Source organism: Corvus brachyrhynchos, unplaced genomic scaffold (genome assembly GCF_000691975.1).
Source record: "Corvus brachyrhynchos isolate BGI_N302 unplaced genomic scaffold, ASM69197v1 scaffold63, whole genome shotgun sequence".
Taxonomy (NCBI): Eukaryota; Metazoa; Chordata; class Aves; order Passeriformes; family Corvidae; genus Corvus; species Corvus brachyrhynchos.
The window spans coordinates 234,888-244,129 of NW_008237227.1; the positions used below are offsets into that span (position 1 = coordinate 234,888).

At 41.5% G+C, this 9,242-nt stretch overlaps 1 protein-coding gene across 3 annotated transcripts in view; it reads right to left on the minus strand.

Moving 5' to 3' along the window:
• The window catches only part of TRA2B (transformer 2 beta homolog (Drosophila)), a 15,185-nt gene extending 5,952 nt beyond the window's left edge, over positions 1 to 9,233 (minus strand). Inside the window, exons 1-2 of one of the 3 annotated variants that reach the window (XM_008630016.2) lie at positions 3,547 to 9,231; positions 3,151 to 3,284 (exon numbers count right to left, since the gene is read on the minus strand). The gene's annotated coding sequence lies outside the window, so the exon portion shown is untranslated. Of the gene's footprint in view, positions 1 to 3,150 lie in introns of all 3 variants that reach the window. The other 2 variants (XM_017729406.1, XM_017729407.1) reach the window with 2 other exon arrangements.
• Positions 9,234 to 9,242: the final 9 nt, after the last annotated feature.

Sequence of the window (9,242 nt, forward strand, 5' to 3'; positions counted from 1 at the left end):
ATTCCTGCGGCAGCCCAGGAACTTCCACTTGATCACAGTCAGCTCTTCCTTCAACAAAGCTACCTTGGTGTGACACACTAGTGCTCAGAATATTCAGTGTTTAGGAAAAAACAAGTGGGGGGGCTTTCTTTTCACTTGTATCAGACAAGGGGAACAGTAAATATGCCTTAACACAAAGCATGCACCACTGAGGGGGCACTCCCTTAGTGCTGCCTTGGGTGACACTGAAAAACAAATGCACTCTTTAAAGTCTGGCAAACGCCCCCAAAACAGAGCTGAACACAATCAGAAGAAATCAAGCCTGAGCTGGCTCATTTACCTGCTGGTATTTCAGCAATTATTTAGCACTGCTTGTTCATGAATATTTACATGTTCACACTCTTAAGTGCATTTATGCAAAGGTGCAACTGCTCACTAATCCTTTTTCCCCCCGAATTTTTTCTTACATCATGAGCTCTGTGGACACAAGGGTCTGAAACTCTTCAATTCCTTCTCCCAAAGCCTCAGGCTTCCCATGACAGCCAATCCTAGCAGAGAAGCTGGGCACTGGCTACACCTGACCTTGGTCTGCACTGAATAACCTGCATTTCACACCACTCCAAAGAAAAACCCCTGCAAGGCTAAGAAGAGCAATAAACAGGGTAACAGTCAATGGATCTGAGTCACAAATTGCTGATTTTCAGGCTCTTGTGTCTTAAATGTCCCTTTCCTCTAATTCCACAGCAGCACCACCACACTGGCATGAAGGAAGCTGTGAACCTTAACTGCTTTTACTCCTGAGCATTTAACAGCTTCTTCCAGGATTTCTCACCAAGTGTTACCAGACAGCCAAACTGTACAGTCTATCTCCTCAAAAAACACCTTCAAGCTCATCAGGACTGAGCCAGAGCAGCTCAGCTTAAAATGCATATTCATGTCCAGGAGAAATTAATTCCCATTACAGCACTTCTTACTATGTATTTATAAAGAAAACATTATTTTTGGCAACAACAACAAGAAAAAGATAACTTCCCTGAAGCTGGGAAAGCAGTAAAAAAAGGACAGAAATTATAATATCAATAAAAAAAGAAGCTCTACACATGCACACAGCCACATTTCAGCCACTGATACAGGAAAAAAAATAATTACGGCAAACACAGAACTGACATTTCAGGTACCAGAATGGTATCAGCCAAAGATAGGAGCTACAAACTTCAGTAAAAGTAGATTTTAAAATCAAGTATATCCACACCCCAACTGATAAAAACACCAGGACACAGGTTGGTTCCCAAATCAAAGTTTAATTTATAAAGCTGGTAACTCAAAAATACATTTGCAACAGAAACTACCAAAAAATATAGAAGTTATCACAGGGTTATTTCTCTGGGGAAAGCCAGAGTTAAATGATCTGCCCGTGACCACATCCCGATGTGTGACAGCACTGAACAGAGATTAAAGTATGTTGTTTCTAAATATGTGCCTTGACACAATTCTGTCCAAATCTAATAATCAACACTAACTCTGGGATGCAATTCCATTATTTCCAGCCATAGGCATCTTCTAGACAGCTGTTAAATGCTCAGGAAGTCGTGGTAGTTATAAACTTCTACTTTTTAGTCATCTAAAAGTAGAAAGTCAGTTGCCAGGGTACTATTTAAAGACAGTTTATTGCAAAAGTAAGATTTGCCAGGTCTCTCATAAATTCCACATACTGTATTTGCTTCTTCAGAATTGTACACATTCTGTGACTGCATTTTTACTCAGTATTGTGGTTATTCTGCAAGTGGGAAACACGGTGCTTTAAAGAGTATGGAATCCCTGGAGTCATATGGATTAAGGGGCAGAAGGATATGCTGGGAGGGCGTCCTGACTTTGCTGTTTCAATATTAAAAGGTTCCCCAGACGTGGTTTGCAGCCTCCTTCCCCTGAGGTTTTCAAACCCCAACTGGATACAGCCCTGACAGCAAGGTCTGAGCCCAGAGCTGAGTGCCCTGTGCAGGATCTGGGACTGGACCTTTCCTGAGCTGCCCCACCATCTCTGGCTGCTGGCACTTGCACAGGTCACTCCAATTCCACACTCTGATGGTGCTACTCTAACAAGTATTTATTAATTTGACACGTTTCTTCTTACACCACAGGGACTGCCAGGTGCATGACATGACACTTGTGACTGTGCCTGAATTAAACAAAAAACCCCATTCTCCTGCTGTCAAAGCTTCCCAACTACCTTCCCTTCCACAAAAGCCTTTCACTTGGATTTTGCAAGATTTAACACACTATTTGAAAAGTGTTTTTGATTGCTGACAGCACAGTATCTTCCTCCAGCCTGCCCCCCCAGGCTTTGGCAATTCATTGCTTGTTCACATCAAAAGTGTGTTGTGAACAGCTCACCTGGAAACCCCACTGCTGAAACTTTACTTTTTTCAGCCTGAATGCCTACAAATGAGTAAAGAAATGATCAAAACATTAATTTCTGTAGTCAGGAGTCAACTATCTACTCTCTTTAGATGAATTCTGACCCTGCACACAGCTTGATTGGCAGGTGAGTATCAGGAGAGGTAACACAGTGCAAAAGGCATGTGGAGGTTTGTACTGCCACATAAATACAATAAGCAAGTTCTCCCCAACTTTTCTGGAGAGCTTGCAGAGCAGTCTAATATTCAAAGCTTCCTACCCTGTTAATTTTCAAGTTAAATCAATGTATATAAAATGTCAGACTGTGAAAGTCACATTTATCTCTACTGCTTCTTTCCACTACTCCAGGAACATCACTGCTTCCAGTGAGGAAACATAATACACAAACGTGACTTAAAATGGGAAATGTGCTCATGCACCAAACTCTGTTAATGCACAGAAAAACTAAGACCTGGAGTTCCTAGTACTCCATGCTCAGAGACAAGTCAACATTCCAAGAGATAAAAAGGCAGGCTCTTCCTAAGTGTATCAGCAAGGATACAAGCCTACACAGCTGACTTAATTGTTGGAAGAAGCAGCAAAATTATCTAAATTTATATAATTTGGCTTTCCCAATCCTGAAACCACACACACCCCGTTGCATTCCATGTCCACAGAAGATCCACTAACTCTGGAAACAGAACTGGCTAAGCTGGGCCACCTCTGACAATCATCTGACTTGTGAGGAGGAGGAAGAGGTAAAAGAAGCAAACTCACCTGGATTCAGACCTGGATCTAGATTTTGACCTGGAGCGCCTGGAATCCTCCTTAGAGCGAGATCTTGCAGGGGTGTGCCTCCCCGACTTGCCAGACCCATGAGCACTTCCGCTTCTGGAAGCAGAACGGGATTCCTGCACGCAGATATTGAAAGCCTAATTTGTACACAATTCCTTGTTCACCTACGGGCTGTAAACAAGCTCCAGTGAAATAAATGGTAAATATTCATAGCTATGTGTCCGGGCAGTCGGCATTAGCACTGCCTAGATTTTTAAGGAGTTTTTTTTTTTTCCCTGGTAGACACTTCTTTACCCTGCATGTACTTTTGCTATTAAACAGATAATGCATGCATGTTTAGCAAAATATACAGGGACACATAAACAGACTAGTAATTACTTAGCGTAGTGCTTTCAGATTCCAGATTACTTCTTATCTTAACTTCATTTTTATTCCTTTTCTTCATTCTTCCGTTTCAAATTCTGACTTCTTTCATCTTCCCCACTTCACACAAATTGCTCAATATTCTACAAGTGGGACTTCTGGTCTGATAATTAGCATGCATTCACTTTCTTTTTTTTCAAATTTCAGCTTCACTTATTCCTGAGCTTCAAATAATTCTCATTTATAAAACTTGTCAAATGGCGACTTCCGCATTTTCCTTCTTCAACATTAACCTTAATAGAAAAAGAACAGGATGAAGAATATTTAAGAACTCCAGGATAAAATCTAGTGCCAAAACTGAAACTAGAAAAAAAAAAGTGTTGTGGACTTTTACTATAAATGCAGTTCAAGAATTGAATCTACCAAAGCCCTACAATTTTATCAACAGGTTCAGTCAACTCAGTTTAACTTAGCCCTAAGTAGCTGAATTTGCTATTTATGCCTGTATTTAATAGCAAGTGCAACTGGATCAACTGAGTACCTACTAAGGAATTGCAGCATCAGGAAACTCAAAATAATTTGCACTATCAGCCACACACTGAGACAAAATCAACAAGGAGTGACTCCAGTGAGGTCCTGCTGCGGTCACTGATGGATGTGCTTTTGAATGCAGAAAGCACAGCGTGGTTGGTCCTTCCATGAACTACAATTATCTGAATTTTGGGCCCCTCCTGCAGTTTGGCAGCCCTGGTGTGAAGGTTTAACACACACCCCCAGCTGCCTGCACAAGTGGGATTACATGTGCAGGCTTTGTGCTTCTACAGAAATCTGAATTTCCCACCGACCAGAACTGCACTTGTGGGCCCCACACTCCAAACTGCTCTGGAGTAACACCCCACCTGCTCTGTTAATTACTGGCAATCTTCTCTGGCAGTGACATGACCTAATTAGCAGTTCCAACTTATGTATTTTTATTTTTAAGTCAGTATAATGCTTGGCTTTAGTCATACACCTTAAACACCTGAACACACTAGAAAGTATTCTTAACTTCAAGATATTAGAGAAATATTTAAATTCAGCAGAATTATCCTTCTTTCTAAAAACAATCCTAAATTTAGTGTAAATTCTGATGAAGAAAGCTCACTAATGACACTGGGCACCAGATTTCTCTCAAAAATCCCCTGGTTTATCTTTGTAACATCTCTGAACACCAACTTAATGGGAATCCACTAAGCATTCAGAAATTAATTTGCTAACCCGAAATTTAATCATGCTTCAACCACATCCATTCAACTTCAACTGAATTTTACCTGTTTACAATTCCCTACCATACAGGGGAAAGGAACACGACTTACAGGATAAAGCAGGTTTGCAATTCGTTCCAAGAGCAACAGAAACAGCACAAAGTTGATCAAGGCCATAATCTTAATACAAATGTTTAAAGTCTTGTTCTAAATTACAGCTCCCCCATGTACTAACACTGCAAAGGGCAGGGGGAATATTAAGGAGCAATTTAAGTTACAATTAACTAATTTAACCTAAACCCATTACTACCTTCCAAAGGAAACACTCCACAGAGATGAGTTTTGAGTTAATATATTAATTTTGCCATAAGAAGTCTTAGCTCTTTAACAAAGTTAGACAAAGCAAGATTGAAGAAAGACTAAAACCCAAACTAAGGCTGTTCTTCACTTGAGGAAATATACTTCAATTCACAAAAGATAATCTGGGCTAAACAGAAGGAGCTGTGTCCAAATACAGGTGGTCTGAGACCAGAAAGAAAAGGAGAAATGCAGGATTGGAGGGAAGCAGCTGGGAGGATTTTGCCCACAAACAGACCCCAAACCCTTTTCAGAGTTTTTAGAAGTCAAAAAGCTTTGAAGAAATGAGTAGAGAACACGTAAGTCTTCATATATTTGGTACATTTTTCGGGCAATCTTTGCTGTATTATGTTAAGGTTGATGTGGAATCTGGACACTTGAGGAACTGAGCAGAAATTTGGGAAGAGAAAGTCCTTAAGACAACTATCTACCTAAATCAAAACAATTAAACAGCTGGCCTATTTTCATTCAACTCCTCTGCACTTCACATTTCCCAGTCTTTAAACATCTACTTTCTTTTCCAGATCATCCTTCAACCCACCAAACTTTACAGGATGATGGCACTTCTTTATTCCAACCTTAGAGGAATTCAGTGCACCTCACCTGCTCTGGGTATCACCAGGACTGGTGATAACCCCCCAAAATTACCAAGTTGCCCCTTTTCCACCCCAAGCCCCAGGAAATCCTCCCTATCCAAAGTTCCAAGAACCAGGGGCCTGCAGCACTGCAAATTTAATTTACACCCTTGAGGGTTCACACCAGTCACTCCCACAGCTCATTTCTCCCATCTGGTTTCGTTGTTCTTTACATTTTCTTTTCCTACTCTTTGCTCTTTCACTCTGTAAATTTTAAGTGATTTAAAAATGCCAAAGTGTGCTCCTGGCATGACATGGGGAAGGAGTAAGAAACAACCTTCTTTACCTTGCCTATATTCCAGCACTGCTGGTCAGCAGATCCAGACTGGTATTCACTAAACAATAACCATTTTTTCCCCCTAACGTTAGGTTTGTCCAATGTGAATTTAACCCCCATCCCCAGATCCCTTGGTCTTTAACAACAGCTCTTCCCCTTCATTGGGTGCTTCTGGAATTCCCGTGGAAGCCCTGAAGTCCAGGCTTGTGGATTCCAAACGGTTCTTTCCAGACCTTGAGCACGTTCAGACAAAGTGTAATACTGCAGGGATGATTTTAACAGCTCTAAGCACATTCACAAAGAGTGCTACAGCTATGTACTCTGAGCAGGGAATGTCCCAAAGCAGGATTATTTGGGGGGCAGTAGGTAGGAAAGGTTTCCATGGACAGAAGCAGCTGAAAAGCAGGTGATGGCCACAGTTCTTTGCACTTCTGAGATCCAAACGTTTTTCCTCACAGGAACGGAAGTTACAAATTTCAGCCAGTAACGTAAGATACAGTGAAATAAAAGTATTAAGGTTTTATAATCACAAACTCCTATGAACTTCTGTATTTCCACTTGTTTTCCTAAGAAAAGGTGCAGCCTCACAGGACATTATCAGATCTGCAGCCCCTTTATTCAAGGTGTCACTGTGCTGACTCCACATTCCCCAACCTCTCCATTTGGGAACAGTTGCCTCTCTTTCCGTGAGGGACACGAGATCACTGCTGGGGGAGCTGGGGATTCACTCTGAGGGAGAGCAGAACCATCCCTTTCTACAGGTTCCCAAACTCCACACAGAAAGAACACAGTGTGTTTTGAAAAATCAGGCCACAGCTTCCTCCCACCACCTCTGCCACTGACCCTGTGGGCTCTTCCAGTGCCCCAAGATGGCAGGAAATTAATCCACCAGCAAAATCTAAATTATTTTCTGACAGGTTTGGGCATAGCTCCCCAAGAAGTCCCATCAAGTGCCAGCTGGTGAGGGAGGAACACAGGGAATGGTCCATCCCTTTGGTGGCACTGAGTGATCAACTTGTCTCTAATCTCAAACTGCTTCCTCAGAGCTCCTTCTCCCACAATTTAGTAACAAAAATCACTCCTTTTTGAAAATACAGGTATTAAATACCTTGTAAGCAATCTGTAAATTGAGCATATATACATAAAAAAAAAAAAACCGCAAACAAACCCCCCCACCCTGACTCAGGTACTGAACAGCTTCTGACCACATAACAAGCCACTGCTGTCATAATTAACTAATTCACAGGATAGGATTAATTAATTTAGCCTTTAACTAGTCTTTTTCCAACCCCTCCATGCCTGAATCCCATGTGCTTCAGTGAGAACAATTTCAATGAAAACAAAATTAAGTTGGAAAACCATGGCATTGCAGTGTAACAACAGCGTCTTAAGTATATTCCAGTGTTTAATTATTAGAAGCATTTCGTAATTTATAGTTTCTTCAGTCAAAAAGTTTCTAGAGTTCATTCCATTATGGAGCATAAAGCTGTAAAAGAGAATTCAAGCGGGGATTTTTTTCATCTTCTTATGCCCCCCTCCCATTTTAAAAATGCCATAAGCCAGTGTAAATTCGTGCTGCTGGTTAACCAAGTCCCATTCCTGGTGAAAGCACCTGGAATTTCTTCTTCATCCCACAAACTGCCATGAGGACTCAGTCAAGTCAAGCCTGCAAACCAATGCAGCTGGAAATGGGAGTAAAACAAGATCCAGCTGATTGAATTCCCAGATCTGACCGACAGAACAAACACTACTAAGGGAGAGAACAGGAACATGTTTTCAGGAGCACTATTCCTGTTGGCAGCCTGCGCTTGGGACAGTTTAAGACAGTTGTAGTCATACTCCAGATTATTTATCCAAACACTCTATTCTGCAGAGATTCCAGCTTGGAAAAGCAGAAAAGCCATTGACTCTGTAAAACATAAGCCTTAAGTAAGCAAAAAAACCCTCATAAATAACACTGGCAAGAGCAGAAAGAAAACCAATCCCTGCTCCAGTCTGGAATAGCAGGTGTGTAGCTCTATCATTTCAGCTTTACAAGTCCATTACAAACTTACCTACTTAAAAGTCACAAAAGTTCAGACATAACTCATTTTAGGCACTGGCAAAGACTGCCTATAAATGCTTTCATACATTTTTTCAATTAAAAAAAATAAAAAAGGAGCAGACAACAATTTCTGCACCCCAATACCCTGCACGATTATGTTCCACGCAAAAAGACTTTGCTACAAAAGCTTTATTATTTCCACTCTTTCTGACTGAAAACACAACGCAGGTAATTCTGGCAAACTTTATTAAGACTAAATTGGCTTCCAGTCCGACTTGCACAACAATTAAAGCAACTTTAAAAAAACTTAACACACAAAAAATCTACCTTGAGCAAAAAATAGCCCCTCACTAAAAACACGCCAGAGTGAATGAAGATATCAATGAAAAGATAACACTGGCGCTGGCACGAGTCTATTCCTTAATCCTTGTCTTTCACCATTCATTCCCATTTTTAGTCCCTTGGAGACCAAATTTTTCTAATCTCACCTACCTCGAAGTAGAAACACCAATTACTACGGCCTCTTCTAGCGGATTAATAAGATAAAATCGTATTCTAAGAAAGACATTGCTCAGAATTACTACGTTCTCTTATTTCTCGCCCCCTCCAGTTCAAAACTTAGGAATTTATCACCTCCACAGCTCCCTCCGATGCTGCTGCAAGATACTTGAATTATACTGAAAAAACCCCCCAAAACACAGTACTGACCCTAATTAAAGGCATCAAAGGCAAACAAGGTTGATCCACTAAATAAAAAGCAACTGCACATGTGCATCACAAACGTGAAGCTTAGCAAGTCATCTATTTCGGCATTAATAAAATGCCCATCCGGACAGTGAGATCTTGCTGAAACTACGAGTCTTGAGAGGTATCTGCTGCAGGTTTCACAAAGCGAAGGGGTTGCCTCCAACTATCAAGTTTAAATTAGAGGAGAGCCCGAGCCACCCGGACGCCAGGCCCAAGGAGCACTTATTGTTACAGGCGAGAGGCAGTGAACAGCAGTCTAAATTAAAGAGCAACTCAAGAGTGGATTGCAAGGCGGCTCTGGAGAGAGGATAATAACAGGATTCCCCTTCCGCAGGGGTGGGATGGAGGACGAGGGGCCCCTGAGGGCTCGGGGCCGCCATTTTGTCCCTCCCGGGCGCGCGCGGTCC